General features: G+C 46.3%; 1 protein-coding gene across 11 annotated transcripts in view; it reads left to right on the top strand.

The window, feature by feature from the left end:
• MECP2 (methyl-CpG binding protein 2) overlaps positions 1–15,405 on the top strand; it is a 66,804-nt gene that overhangs the window by 27,511 nt on the left and 23,888 nt on the right. For 2 of the 11 annotated variants that reach the window (XM_063804724.1, XM_063804727.1), the window contains exons 3-5: positions 11,060–11,183; positions 11,740–11,839; positions 12,403–12,641. The exons of 7 other annotated variants lie outside the window; for them this stretch is intronic. The gene's annotated coding sequence lies outside the window, so the exon portion shown is untranslated. Of the gene's footprint in view, positions 1–11,059; positions 11,184–11,739; positions 11,840–12,372; positions 12,642–15,405 lie in introns of all 11 variants that reach the window. 2 more of the 11 variants (XM_063804721.1, XM_063804719.1) reach the window with 2 other exon arrangements.

Here is a 15,405-nt window from a genome sequence, read left to right as displayed (position 1 = left end):
CACCCCGCCCGGCCAAGTTTGCCATCTTTTATGGGTGCAGTTTGTGGTGCCGCAAAATGATGATAGTAGTAACATCAGAGAGCATTGATCACAGATCACCATAACAAATATAATAATGAGAAATTTGAAACATTGTGAAAATTACCAAAATGTGACAGAGACATGAAGTAAGCACATGCTATTGGAAAAATGGCACTGGTAAACTTGCTTGATGCAGGGTTGCCACACACCTTCAATTTGTTAAAAACTCAGTATCTGCGAAGTACAGTAAAGCAAAGCACAGTCAAATGAGGTGCGCCTGCATATTACAACCAAGAGGCTTTTCGCGGAAACACAAGTGTGCTTCAACATTCAAAAATCAGTTGGTGTAATTCACCACATTAAGATAATAAAGGAGGCCGGGTGCAGTGGCTCACACCTGTAATCCTAGCACTTTCAGAAGCCGAGGTGGACAGATCACTTGAGGCCAGGAGTTTGAGAGCAGCCTGGCCAACATAGTGAAATCCTGTCTCTACTAAAAATAGAAAAATTAGCCGGGCAGGGTGGCACGCACCTTTAGTCCCAGCTATTCGGGAGGCTGAGGCAGGAGAATCCTTGAAACCAAGAGGCGGAGGTTGCAGTAAGCTGAGATCACGCCAATGCATTCTAGCCTGGGCAACAGTGAGACCCAGTATCAAAAAAAAAAAAAAAAAAAAAAAAAAGATAATAAAGGAGAAAAACCATATAGTCTATTCAATAAATACAGAAAACGCATCTGACAAAATTCAGTGCCCTTTCATGATAAAAATTCAGCAGATTAGAAATAGAGGAAGTGCATGTATGAAAGAGCTACAGATAGATTGTACTTAATTGTGAAATACTGAACATGTTACCCCGAAAATCAGGAAAAAGGCAAAGATGTCCACTCTAACCACTTCTATTCAACATTATACTAGAGGTCATAGCCAGTATAATGAGGCAAGAAAAAACATAAGAGGCATTAATATTTAAAGGAAGTAAAACTGTTTCTATTTGTAGGTAATGTAGAAAATGTGAAAGAAACTATCAGAACCTGCTAGAACTAAAAAGTGAATTCAGCAAGGTCTCAGGGTACGAGATCATTCAAAAACTAATCAGAAATGAAATTTCAAATGCAATATCGTTAGGAATAATTTAATAAGAAATGTACAAGATTTACACGCTGAAACTGAAAGTGTTGCTGAAAGAAATTAAAGACCTAAATAAATGGAATGTTGTATCATGTTCATCAGCTGAAAGACTAAGTGTCTTTACAGTGTCAGTTCTCCCTTCATTGAACTGTAGATTCATAACCCCAGTCATAACTGCAGGGTTTTTTTTGTAGAAATTGATTGTAAAATGTATATGGAAGCTGGGCACGATGGCTTATGCCTGTAAACCAGCACTTTGGGAGGCTGAGGCAGACAGATGACTTGAGGTCAGGAATTTGAGACCAGCCTGGCTAACATGACGAAACCCCGTCTCTACAAAAAATACAAAAATTAGCCAGACATGGTGGCACACACCTGTAATCCCAGCTACTTGGGAGGCTGAGGCATGAGAATCACTTGAACCCAGAGGTGGAGGTTGCAGTGAGCCAAGATCATGCCACTGCACGCCCGCCTGGGCAACAGAGTGAGACTTTGCCTCAAATAAATAAATAAATAAAACGTATATGGAAATGCAAAGGACCTAGGACATCCAAAGTAAACTTGAAAGAGAACAAAATTAAGGGGCTTATGTGATGTGACTTTATAGTCATTTGATTTTTAACAGAGGCACCAGAACAGTCCGGTGCGGGAAAGGAAAGTCTTTTAGCACGTGCTGGATGATAGCAAATGACATCCATACCAGACAAAAATGAACCTTGACCTTACCCTAAATATTAGTTTCTTAGAGTTGCCACAAACTAGGTGGCTTAAAACTACAGAAATTTGGCTGGGTGCGGTGGCTGACGCCTGTAATCCCGGCCTTTGGGAGGCCGAGTCGGGCAGATCACCTGAGGTCAGGAGTTCAAGACTAGCCTGGCCAACGTGGTGAAACTTTGTCTCTACTAAAAATACAAAAAACTTAGTCAGGTGTAGTGGTGCACACATATAATCCCAGCTAGCCAGGAGGCTGAGGCAGGAGAATTGCATGAACCTGGGAGGTTGCACTGAGCCAAGATTGCACCACTGCACTCCAGCCTGGGTGACAGAGTGAGACTCCGTCTCAAAACAAAACCACAGAAATTTGCTGTCTCATAATTCCAGAGTCTAGAAGTCCAAAATCAACTGTCAGCAGGGCCATGGTCTCTGTGAAACCTGTAGGGGAGTCCTTCCTTGCCTCTTCCTAGCTTCCAGTGGTTGGCAACCTTTGGCATTCTTTGATTTGCAGCTGCATTACTTCAATATCTGTCTTCCTCATCACACAGCATTCTCCATGTATGTCTGTGTCTTTACATGGCCTCCTTCTTGTAAGAAGAACAGTAATATTGGATTGGGGCCTGCCCTACTCCAGTGTGACCTCACCTTAACTAATTACACCTGCAACAACGCTGTTTCCAACTAAGGTCTCAGTGTGAGGTACTGAGGGTTAGGACTTCAACATATCTTTTTTGGGGGACATAGTCCAACCCATGACACTACCTCACACCATACATAAAAATTAATTCATGAGAGATTATAGACCTAAATGTTTTAAAAGCTAAAAATATAAAGCTTCTGCAAGAAAACATAGGAGAATATCTGTGCAGTCCAAAGAATAAGATTTTTTTTAAACACAATTTCACTCTGTTGCCCAGGCTGGAGTGCAGTGGTGCGATCTCAGCTCACTGCAACCTCTGCCTCCCGAGTTCAAGCGATTCCCATGCCTCAGCCTTCCAAGTAGCTGGGATTACAGGTGTGCGCCACTATGCCTGGCTAATTTTTGTATTTTTAGTAGAGGCAGGGTTTTGCCATGTTGGCCAGGCTGGTCTCAAACTCCTGATCTCAAGTGATCTGCCTGCCTCGGCCTCCCAAGGTGCTGGGATTACAGGTATGAGCCACCGTGCCAGGCCAAAAAAAGATTTATTAGGATACATGAAGCAATAGCTATTAAAAGAAAAAATAAATTGGACTTCATTAAAATTTAAAACTTTTGGTCCTCAAAAGATACCATTAAGAAAATGAAAAGACAGAGCTGGGTGTGGTGAGGCTTGCCTGTAGTCACTACTGGGTACTTGAGAGGCTGAGGCAGGAGGATCACTTGAGCCCAGGAGTTCTAGGCCAACATAGGCAATATAGTGAGACAGTGTCTCTTAAAAAAAAAAAAAAAAAAGAAAAAACAAAAGAAAATAGGCTGAGAGCTGTGGCTCATGCTTGTAATCCCAGCACTTTGGGAGTACAAGGCAGATGGATTGCTTGAGCTCAGGAGTTCAAGACCAGCCTGGGCAACATAGCGAAATCCCATCTCTACAAAAGATACAAAAAATTAGCCAACCATGGTGGCATGCACCCGTAGTCCATAGTCCCAGCTACTCGGGAAGCAGAGGCAGGAGGATTGCTTGATCCCAAGGAGGTCAAGGCTGCAGTGAGCTGAGGTCGCGCCACCGCACCCCAGCCTGGGTGACTGAGTGAGACCCTGTCTCAAAGAAAATGAAAAGACAAGTCCACCAAGAAAACAGTTGAGACCAGTCATAGAAAAAATAGAAAGTCATATATCTGACAAAGGATTTGTATTCAGAAGAATTCCTACAACTCGGTAATAAAAAGACAACCTGATTTTTAAAGGGTGAAAATATTTTAATGGATACTTTTTTTTTTTTTTTTTGAGACAGAGTCTCACTGTGTCACCTAGGCTGGAGTGCAGTGGTGCCATCATACATAGCTCACTGCAGACTCGAACTCCTGGGCTCAAGTGGTCTTCCTGCCTCAGCCTCCTGCGTAGCTAGGACTACAAGCACGTGCCACTATGCCTGGCTAATTTTTAAATTTTTTGTAGACATGGGCTGGTGTCTCTGTGTTGTCTAGGCTGGTCTCGAACTCCTGGGCTCAAGTGATCCTCCCACCTCTGCCCCCCAAAGTGCTGGGCCACCACGCCTGGTGTGGTGTCACCAGACATGAGCCACTATGCCCTGCCTGATACTTTTCTTTTATCATCTGTTTATTTCTTGTTTATGGGTGTTTCTGTTCTGATTTTATGACTATTCTATAGTCTAAGATTTCTCTGAGAATATTATTTGTTTCCTCTAAGGACAGACTTGGTCTCTCTTCCATGGGGCTGGTTCTTGAGCCGCCAGGGATGGGGAGAGGACCTGGGTAGCTGCCGCGCTGCCCCTTCTCTGCTGTGGTGGAGTGGCCCGTTGCCTGCGGGGTCTCTCTCTGAAGGGTGGTTTGGAGAAGTTCTGTGGAGGCGAGGCAGGGGTCAGCTCTTGCCCCATGGACCCTCAGAGACTGGGAAAAGGTAGGCATCACCTGGGCTGCTGCCAGCCACATCAAGAGCCTTTGGGTGGCCCGGGGGGGGGGGGGGGGGCGGGGAAGGGAAGGTTCTAGCTGTTGATTTAGAAAAGACCCATTGATTTCTTGCCTGAGGGAAGAAGTGGCACCCTGCCACTCCAAGTTTGCTCTGCTCACCAGCCCCAACAGCATCAGCCTCACCTGGGAGCTTATTGAAGGTGCCCTGCCCCAAAGCTTGTGGGTCGGGATCTGGCAGTCAGCAGCCCCCAGGTGTTGCACACATGACAGCACTGCTTGCCCCTCCTCTCGTCTGGTCTGGTCTGGTCTGGTCTGGTCTGGTCTGAGAGCTTCTTTGGGGCTCTGACAGGTATACAGGCTCTCATCTGCTCTACAGCTCTCTTGTAGTACATTCCTCTCTGTTCCATTAGTCAACATGTTCCTGCCTACTTCCAGCATCTAGAAATTTGCTGAGTGTATCTTATCCGTTCAGAGGTCCTCTCCTGCTATTGCCTCTGTTAGAAATTTCTTCCCTTTCATATGTCTGTACTTCGGTTTCTTTGAGGTTTGAAGGGTCAAGTGGCAATTCATGTAGGCAGTTGGCCATCCTCTGGTGAAGGCTTTAAAGCCCAGGAATAACAAGATCCATTATGTCTAAAACTAGCAAAAACCCTACCTGTCACATGGTGAACTGAATTAGAGGTGATGGGGACAGAAGCCAGATTGGAGTGAGTGGAAGGTGAGGGAGTGGAGATTGGGTATAGACAACTCTCTTTAAGAAGTTTTGTTGTGATGGTGACCAGAAAAATAGGAGTGGGGTAGAGGGGGATGAGGGTGTTTTTCACGTGGGTGAATATGAGAGCATGTTTACATCCTTCTGGGAATGGCCCAGGAGAGAGGGGAGCATGAGAAGGAGGAAATGGGGACCTGGAGGAGCAGACTCCTTGTGTGGAGGGGGGAAGCGGCATCTAGAGCTGTTGCAGGAGGTGGGCTTTGAGTAAATGCTTCCTCTTTGGTAAAGACGGGGAACGGGAACGGTAGAAGTTGCACGGACCCTTTGTTAAAGCTCAGAAGCTGAGCGAGAATTAGAGCTTAAGTTTATGGAGTAGTCAGAATAAAGTACCCCTAACTGTATTCTTGCACAGTGCAGGAAGCCAGGGGTCTGAAATCAAGATGTTGCAGGGCTCCATTCCCCCCAGAGCCTCTAGCATGGGATCCTACCTTGCCTCTTCCAGCTTTTGATGGCTGCCTGGCAGTCCTAGACTTTCCTTGGCTTGCAGTTGCATTGCTCCATTCTCTGCTTGTGTCTTCACATGGCCTTCTCTGTGTCCCCGTATTCTTCTCTGGATGCTTGTCACTGTATTAGGCCCACCCTAAATCCAGGATGATCTCATATCAAGATCCTTCACTTAATTACAGAAGCAAAGACCTTCCAAATAAGGTCAGAGCCACAGGGTCTGGGGGTTAAGACGTACACCTGACTATTCGGGGCTACCATTGAACCCCTGTAGAAGCCTGTCCATTTCCAGGATAGCAGAGCCCAAGGAAGGGCCAGAAGTCCCCCCAAAACAGTTGTTTGCATTCACCAGATTCTAAGCTATAAGCAGATGGGCAGTGGCAGTCGGTCCTAATCCATATACCATTGGCAACAATAGTTTAGTTCACTGTAGACATAATGAGATGCTTATCTTCTGCTAAGTAGTCCTCATGGTAACAGCCATATTACTCCTGGCTTTGAGTGACAGTGCTGTGCTCTTGTCTGGTGCCCATATACTTCAGCAGCTGGAAACAAGACAGTGCTCATGATTCACCGGAAAGTTTCTGTAGTTAAAATCAAGTGATCCCTTGAGTCTATTCTAATATTTGTCTGTACCATGTTCTGTGACGAGACATGGAAACAAAACTTTAAGAAGTGAAAGTATCTTTGATTATGCTCTTGAAGACAACTTTTTGTTTGTTTGTTTTGTTTGAGACGGAGTTTCACTCTTGTTGCCCAGGCTGGAGTGCAATGGTGTGATCTCGGCTCACTGCAACCTCCGCATTCCCGGGTTCAAGCGATTCTCCTGCCTCAGCCTCCCAAGTAGCCAGGATTACAGGCATGCACCACCACGCCTGGCTAATTTTTTTTATTTTAGTAGAGACGGGGTTTCACCATGCTAGTCAGACTGGCCTCGAACTCCTGACCTCAGGTGATCCGCCTGCCTCTGCCTCCCAAAGTGCCGGGATTACAGGCGTGAGCCACCGTGCCTGGCCGAAGACAACTCTTTAAAGATGGATATGCTCTGGGCTGGGTGTGGTGGCTCACACCTGTAATCCCAGCACTTTGGGAGGCCAAGGCGAGCAGATCACCTGAGGTCAGGGGTTCAAGACCAGCCTGGCCAACATGGTGAAACACCGTCTCTACTAAAAGTATAAAAATTAGCCGGGTGTGGTGGCGGGTGCCTGTAATCACAGCTACTCAGGAGGCTGAGGCAGGAGAATCGCTTGAACCCCAGAGGCGGAGGTTGCAGTGAATTGAGACTGTGCCACTGCACTCCAGCCTGGGCGACAGAGTGAGACTTGGTCTCAATAAATAAAATAAAATAAAGATGCATATATGCTCTGAAGGCTGGCTACATTTTATTCTTTCTCAAACAACTTTTACAGTGGATAGTGCTGTAAAAGTTGTTTAGCTCTGGTCATTTTATCTTTTTTGTGATCTGCAAAAGGAGAGATCCTTTTCCTTTTCACTGCCTCTAATACCCAACTCCAATACTCCTTTGACCTCACAGGCACTTAGAATCCATCAGTGGCTCCATCTTTTCTCAGACTTCACCTCCTTCGTATCCTTATTCCTCTCCTTTGTAGCTTCAGTGCCAGTCAGACGTCGTTACTCCCTGGCACACTGCCTCAGCCCTTCAGCACTTTCTTGCTTTGTTATATTCAGTCGACAAAGCCCCAGCCTCATGAAATTCAGTCATGTCTGCCCCATGCCTGCTCCGTCCTGAAGCTGAATGTGACTCCTTCATTGATTCCCCCTTTAAGTTCGTGTCTACCCCAGGTAAACTTCTTGCCGCCAAGCCCACCTGCATACTGCAGTTCCCCGGTCTCTCCTAGCCCCTCCCACCCTCCTCATCAGCTGTCACACCTCCTTGCAGCTGATATCTTAGTTCCCAGAGAGCACAGAAGCAAGCTCAAGAGAGTGTCTACAGGCCAGCGTCTACTCCTTCGCTCTGTCTCCCTCATGCTGTCACGGAGCGCCTGTCCCAGGCCCTCGCTCCTGTTCTAAGGCATCTCTCCAGTCCCTTACTGCACTCTCCCCCATCAGAGATTCCTCCCTCGCCTGCCCTAGAAACTTGTTGCTACTTCTCCCACCTTGACAAAAGCTGCTCCCAACCCCCCACCTGTCTAGCATCTCTGTTTTCCTTTACCAGCAACACTCCAGTCCCTGTCTCCACACCCTCTTCAACCTTCTCCAGTTGTTCCTTTGCTGCCACAGCTCTGCCAAGCTGCTCCATGAGGTCTCCAGTGATGACCTTCATGTTGTTAAGTCTGGGAGCTGCTTGTCACTTCTTTTCCCAGAGCTGTCGTCGTCAGTTAACCCCAATACCCATACGAGACAATCCTTTCCCTCCCTTGAGTCTCTGCACTGATGTGCACCTTCTCAGTGCAAACCACAGCTTTTGTCTCTTTCTAGCTGAATACATGACTGACTGTGCTTATCTTAGCTGTCACCCCTGCTGGAGCAGAAGCTCCACAGGACAGGATTGTCTCCTTGATTCACAGATGTAGCTCAAGCTCCTAGAACAGTGCCTGGTGTCTATGGGTCCTCAGGAAGTCCTGGGTGAGTGTGTGAATGTCTGTCCTCCTCGGTCTTTTCTGTTTCGCATGTGATGTTGGAAGGCCTCAGGTTCAGGCTTTTCTTCTCCACCCTCACTCCCGAAGTGATTCCGTCCAGCCTCATGGCTCCCAAATTTATGTCTCCAGGCTGACTGGGTCACGGGAACTCCTTATCCTCCCTAGACCTTCTCTTTCCCTGGTCTTCTCCTTTCCAGTAAACAGCAACTCCAACTCCTGCTCCTCAGGCCAGAAACCTGGCGCTGGTTACCTCATTTGTTCACAAATACTGTTACTCCACCTGCAAGATGGATACAAAATCTCATGAGTTCCCCTGCCTCCACGGCCCCCACCCAGGTGCAGGTGTCCAGCTTCCCTGCCTCTGCCCTTGCCCCCTGGTTCTTTGTTTAGTCCTGCAATATTGTGCTCTTCTGTTCAGAACCCTCCAGTGGGTCCCTGCTTGCTCAGAGTCACAGCCCAACAGGATCACCTCTCTTGCCACTCTCCCACCACTCATGCACTGCGGCCTCGCTGGCCTCCTGGCTCCTCCCTGGACCCTCCAAGTATGCCCCTGCCTCAAGGCCTTGACCTCTCCTCTGCCCTCTGTCCCAGGTATCACACATGTCTGCTCAAGTGTCACCTTCCCATTGTGGCCTTCCCCGAGCACACCCGTGTCTGTAAGTCAGGCAGCCTGCCTCTGCCCCACCAGTTCCCCCTGCCTAGCATAGGACTTGTCACCATCTGCCACAAGCTGTGTTACTGCTGGGTTTTGTTTGTGCTCTCCCACTCCCTTCCCCTCCCTCCCTCTCCCCACCCCTATAGAATCTGAGTCCCATGAGGACAGAGATTTTTTTTTTGCCTCTTCCTCAATATATCCCCAGTGCCTAGAATCATGCATATTTTAATTTATTGAGTGAATTAACAAATAAATTCTGCAGTGGGACATTGCCCTAAGGTTTTGTCTTACAAGAGGGACAGAAGAACATGCAGCCTGCTCTGCTGTTGGCTCCTTAGCTTCTCCATGGCTAACAGGAACAATATTGTTTATGAGATAATCAAAGCCATAGTCATGAGTTAGAAGGTACATATAAAGGCAAATATGTGGAGATTGAGTTACTTTGGCGGGGGCGGAGGGGTGTGTAGTTATCTGAAAACATGGAACAAATCAATGAGAGTCTAAATAGCACCCACATATTTGCCCCTCTTTTAAAACATACCTCCTTTATGAGTGTAGAATTTAACAGCACAGTTTCCCAGTGCAGCTTTGCGAAACAAGAGAAATGAATTTTAAAGGCTGTCAGGTGCCTTTGCAATCTGTGGCTTAGTATTTGTGTAACAACATTTGTGTTTTGCCAACAGATGTACTGCTTAAAGTACCCATGAGAATGGCCTCTGTGGTTTTCTACTTTCTCGGATGGAACCTTAGGAACTGATTATTGAGAAGAGGCTGATACTGCCCACCTCAGCTCCCAGGCAGGCTTCAGGGCCTTGGTTACTACTCCTTTGGGCCCTCACTGACCCTTGCAGACGTCTTTTGCAACCTCTGTAGCCAGAAGGGACAACCGCTTTCTGGCATGTTGCTCTTTCCCTAATGGCTTTATGAGCTTCTTGAACACCAAAGCATGTGTGACTTCCTCACGCCTTCCCCTGTATAGTATAGCACCCCTAACTGTATGTGTAAGGAGAAGGAGTGAGCAATTGATGGCGTCCCCCTGGATCTCCAAGGGAATGGGAAGGGGCAGGGTTTCTGGATTCAGTCATGTGGAATCTGGTCGTTGGTGTCTAAATGTGCCTGTTACTTGTGCCCAATGTCCAGGTTCACCAGGAGGCTTAGCCTGCTCATTTCCCTGCTAGTAGCTATATTTTGGGAGAGCATTTTGTATGCTCTAATTGAACTTTGTGGGTCTCAGCAATTTGAACAATGTTTTGTTTTTCTTCTGGTCAGGTTACAAAGGAAAGAAAAGGAATCTGGTGTTGTAGGAGGTGGTGTGTTGTGTAATTACTTGTTTTTTTTTTTAAGTTTTTTTTATATTTTTGCAACAAGGCAAGTTTTCTTTGAATAAATAATGCTGGGAGCTTATCACATAGAAGGCATATGTGTTGTACTCAGTACATTCTGAATTATCTGGGTTTATTTTTATCTCTTGAATTCACTTATAAACAATTCAAAGGCTGTTTTTTTAGCTAACAGAAATAGGAAGAGAATCTCAGAATCTGTTTTGTCATTTTTTCAATGGGTTGACTTATAGTGATTATGCTAACTCAGTGGAAAAGCAATGTAGTGAGTAAACCCCACATACGGCATATCATGAACATTTTGTTGCTTTTTTGGCTTCTGACCATCTTCATACCTTTTTTTGTGTTAAAAGTCTCCCCGTTGTGTATATCTTAGTAAGAGGCAGGTGGACCCTAGTTTCTACCTAAGAAAACCTGAAGCTGGGGTTGGGGGCCTGTGGTGTACTTCCTTCTCATGCTGTCCATGACCACTGCAGTGGCTTTGTAAGGATCCAGGACCCAGGGCCCCTCAGTGGGTGTCTTCCATTTCTCAAGATTGCCTCTTGGTTGTGAGATGACGGTTGCTGCTCTAGTCATTGCATCCACTCCTCCAGGTAGGAAGAAGGAGGTCATAGGGGAAAGGCAAAATGGCACTTGACATCTTAACTTCTAGGCCCATTCAATATTTCCATTTCCATCTTCACACCCATCATCTTGTCCTAGGGAACAAACAGCACCAGCAGCTCAGTAGCTATAACAGCAGTTATTTATTTCTCACACATGGGTCTGGGTCAGCTGCAAGATGGGATTCAGATCTGTTCTCAAGCCTGTCGTTCCAGGACCCAGGAGGGAGAAGCAGCTGCCAGGGGAAGTCTCTTCGTAGGCGGAGGTCAGGAGTCCAAGAGGAGTGAGCAGAGTCACAGAAGCCTCTTAAAGCCTCTTCTTCCCCCATCCCATCAACACGTGAGCAAGCCCAGAGTCAGTGGGTGGGAGGTGTGCTCCGCCCATAGTCAGTAGAACAAGAGCAAGCTTGAAAGAGAACGATGAGCAGGAGTGCACTCGGCCACTGTCTCCTTAGCCATAACGTAGTCCCATGGTCTGCTGGGAAGCGGGGAATAACTCTCCTTAGCTGAGCGCAGGGTCTCATTAGTAAGGCAGATGGAGAACATGGATGTTGGGGGACAACTGGCAGTGCCTGCCACAGGGGAATGGATATATTCCCTCCCCTTGCTCTCTGGAAGCTAGGGGATGGCGATGAAGCCTAGGTTTGGCCAAACCCATTCTGCCTTCAGGGACTTTGACTCTTGAGGGACAGTGAGGGATTAGCCATGGTGGTGGCAGTTGAGTCACAAAACCAGCAGTGGTGGCTAATGTCCAGTGATGACATGCAACAGTGCCCAGGGTGGGTGTCCCAACCAGCAGGTCCCTGCAGTATAACCTTGGCTGTGTTTGCAGTGGTGCAGCCTCTATTCCTGCTGCTTTTCTGAGCCTAGTTCTCTAGTTCTCTCTCCATTTCCAGATCTGCTGCCCAAGAACTCCTTTGTGATTGAATTTAACCAGAGTTGATTTCTGTTGCTTGAAACTCAGGACCTTGATGCAGTGTGCAGGGTCTGGGCAAGGTAAAAACACACTTTCATGATTTTGCCTCAAGTATAGTAGATGAGCTTAGGCTTTTTGAGCCAGGTAGCCTTGGGATTAATTCTCAGCTCTTGCACCTAGCAGGTGACCTCAGCAATCAAGTCACTTGCCCTCCTTGAGCCTCAGTGTTGCCCTCAGTTAAACATTGCTCTCGTGTGTTGCTGAGCATTCAATGAGATTGTATATAAAGTGATCATTGTGAAGGTATTGGGACATAATTTGGGAAAGTGTCCTGGTCTAAGCTTTTGATTGGCTCTCCATCATTTGGGTAATGGGATAGTGATTTAGGAGTACCATAGCAGCTCAAGGGGCCCTTCTGGAAAGGGTATGAGGAAGGTCAGGGACAAGTCTGAAATGAATCATCCTGGGCTTAATGCCTGTGACTGGGCAGTGGGTACAATTATCTCAGGCTAGTCAGTAGTCATTTATTGTGAGAATACATGGGCAGATTTTTAAATTTCCTTCTCAGTCTAGACTTGAATGCAAACAGTTCTTATTGCTAACTTACCACTAGTCACCACTAATGAACAAAGACTATGAACAGGAAATTCATAAAAGAAGAGATACAGATGGCCAATGAAGATAGGAAAAGAGTTCTGCCTGCTGGTAATCAAAGAGATGCAAACGAAAACAAAAATGATGCCTTTTCACCTACCAAATTTGTCAAGATTAAAAAGAAAGCAAAGAGCCAGCGTCAGCTGATGTTCATACCTGCACCTGCTCGGTAGCTTGCTAATGTTCTGCCTGCTCCACACGCCAGGCCAGCCTCCACGGCGCAGCCAGGTGAGGCCTTTCCTTGTATACAGGCACGTTTGGATTCACTGTTGCATAAGTGAGACATGTGCATGCTTCACAATTCAGGAAGTGCAAACTCCAGAGTGATGCAAGGTCTGAGTGTCCCTGCTGCCCTGGTCTCCCAGCTGCCTAGGCCTCTCTTCAGGGAACGGTTGCATCCAGGGTCTTGTCTGTGTCTTTTGAGGTGTTCTATGTACACGCAGACACATCTAAACCTATTTTTATTTTCCCTGCACCTGCTTGGGCTACTGTAAGCTGTTAAATTTTTTTTTCTAGGAATTTGTCCATTTTGTCTGACTAGCATAAAGTTGTTCATGTTATAGTTTATACATTTGCAACATCTGTAATTATGTCTGCTTTTTCATTCCTAGTGTTTGTTGTTTACTTGTACCTTCTCCCTTTTTTCCTTGTCTTGGTAAAAGTTCATTAGGTTTGTTGGTCTTACAAGAAGCAGACATGTAGGCATTATTGCCCTGTATTACTCTGTGTCTCTTTTCTAGTTCATTAAATTCTGCTTTTGCTTTTATCTTTATTATTTTTTCTATGGTCTTAGAGTACATTCTCTGTTTTTTGTTGTTGTTGTTGTTTGTTTTTTGTTTTGAGAGAGAGAGTCTTGCTCTGTCGCCCAGGCTGGAGTGCAGTAGTGCAATCTCAGCTCACTGCAACCTCCACCTCCTGGGTTCAAGTGATTCTCGTGCCTCAACCTCCCGAGTAGCTGAGATTTACAGGCATTTGCCCCACACCCGGCAAATTTTTTGTATTTTTAGTAGAGATGGGGTTTTGGCATGTTGACCAGGCGGGTCTCGAACTGCTGACGCCAGGTGCTCCACCCGCCTTGGCCTCCCAAAGTGCTGGGATTACAGGCATGAGCCACCACGCCTGGCCCTAACTTCTTAAGTTATAAATTTGGTTCATTGATTTTTCTACCCTTTTTTCAAATGTAAACATTTAAGGCTAACCCTCTGAAACTACTTCAACTGTATCTAGCAAGTTCTGATAGTATTGTCACTTTAAGTTAGCCCAAAGATATTTTAAATTTTCTTTGTTTCTTCCTTTGACTCACATATTATTTTAAAATGTGTTTTTCAATTTCCAAGCACATGGCTTTGGGTTTTTTTTTTTTTTTTTTTTTCCTAGTTGCTCTAGAAAAAAAAATTGACTGCATGAGGTGGCTCACGCCTGTAATCCCAGCACTTTGGGAGGCCGAGGCGGGCAGATCACCTGAGGTCAGGAGTTCGAGACCAGCCTGGCCAACATGCCAAAACCTCGTCTCTACTAAAAATACAAAATTAGCCGGGCATGGTGGCACACACCTGTAGTTCCAGCTACTTGGGAGGCTGAGGCAGGAGAATCACTTGAACCGGGAGGCAGTGGTCACAGTGAGCCAAGATTGTGCCAGTGTACTCCAGCCTGGGCAACAAGAGCAAGACTCCGTCTTAAAAAAAAAAAAAAAAGAAAAAAAGAAAAAATCAACTTCTAACTAAATGACACTGTGATCAAAGAACTTGGTCTGTGTGACACCAGTTCTTGCAGTTGGTTGAGAAGTGCTCCATGACACATTATCCACAACCAGTGGACAGAATATGACACCACCAAGTATGGGTGCAGGATTCTACATATATTCATTACCTCTGTCTTATCCGTTTGTTGTGAAAGTATTTTCTCTTCTTACTGTCATTTTGTTTACTTGATTTATCAACTGATGGAATACGTGTTAAAACCTACTGTGGTGATGGACACATCAGTTTCTCCACAGAGTTTGGTCATTTTCATTTTATTATTTATTTTGAGGCCACATTTTCAGTTTTAGATACAGTTTCACATTCCTGGTGTATTGAACCCTTTGGTATTATGAAGCGACCATACTAATATTTTATTTTTTTTTAATTATTATTTCTTTTATTTCTTTTTCTTTTTTGAGACAGGGTCTCCCTCTGTCACCTAGTCTGGAGTGCAGTGGTGCAATCTCAGCTCACTGCAACCTCCGCCTCCTGGGCTCAAGTGGTCCTCCCACCTCAGCCTCCTGAGTAGCTGGGATTACAGGCTTGCACCAGCGCGCCTGGCTAAGTTTTTGTATTTTTAGTAGAGACAGGGTTTTGCCATGTTGCCCAGACTGGTCTCAAACTCCTGGGCTCAAGCAGTTCACCAGCCTTGGCCTCTAAAAGTGTTGGGATTACAGGTGTGAGCCACCACGCCCGGCCATCCCAGTTTTTTATTTTCCTCCTTTCTGTGTCTTTATGCATCGGTGAGGTGGAGCTTTTGAAAATGTCAGATAGCTAGTTTTTTTTTTTTTTTTTTTGAGACGGAGTTTTGCTCTTGTTGCCCAGGCTGGGGTGCAATGGCGTGATCTCGGCTCTCTGCAACCTCCACCTCCCAGGTTCAAAACAATTCTCCTGCCGCAGCCTCCTGAGTAGCTGGGACTACAGGCACGTGCTGCCACACCCGGCTAATTTTGTATTTTTAGTAGAGATGTGGTTTCACCATGTTGGCCAGGCTGGTCTCAAACTCCTCACCTCAGGTGATCACCCGCCTCAGCCTCCCAAAGTGTTGGAATTACAGACGTGAGCCACCATGCCCAGCTGATAGCTAGATTTTTTTTTTTTTTTTTTTTGAGACGGAGTCTTGCTCTGTCGCCCAGGCTGGAGTGCAGTGGCGCGATCTCGGCTCACTGCAGGCTCCGCCCCCCGGGTTCATGCCATTCTCCTGCTTCAGCCTCCAGAGTAGCTGGGACTACAGGTGCCCGCCACCACGC

The sequence above is a fragment of the Pan troglodytes genome, chromosome X, assembly GCF_028858775.2.
Source record: "Pan troglodytes isolate AG18354 chromosome X, NHGRI_mPanTro3-v2.0_pri, whole genome shotgun sequence".
Taxonomy (NCBI): Eukaryota; Metazoa; Chordata; class Mammalia; order Primates; family Hominidae; genus Pan; species Pan troglodytes.
Note: the sequence above shows the minus strand (reverse complement) of the source record. Positions and strands in the feature narration are given on the sequence as shown.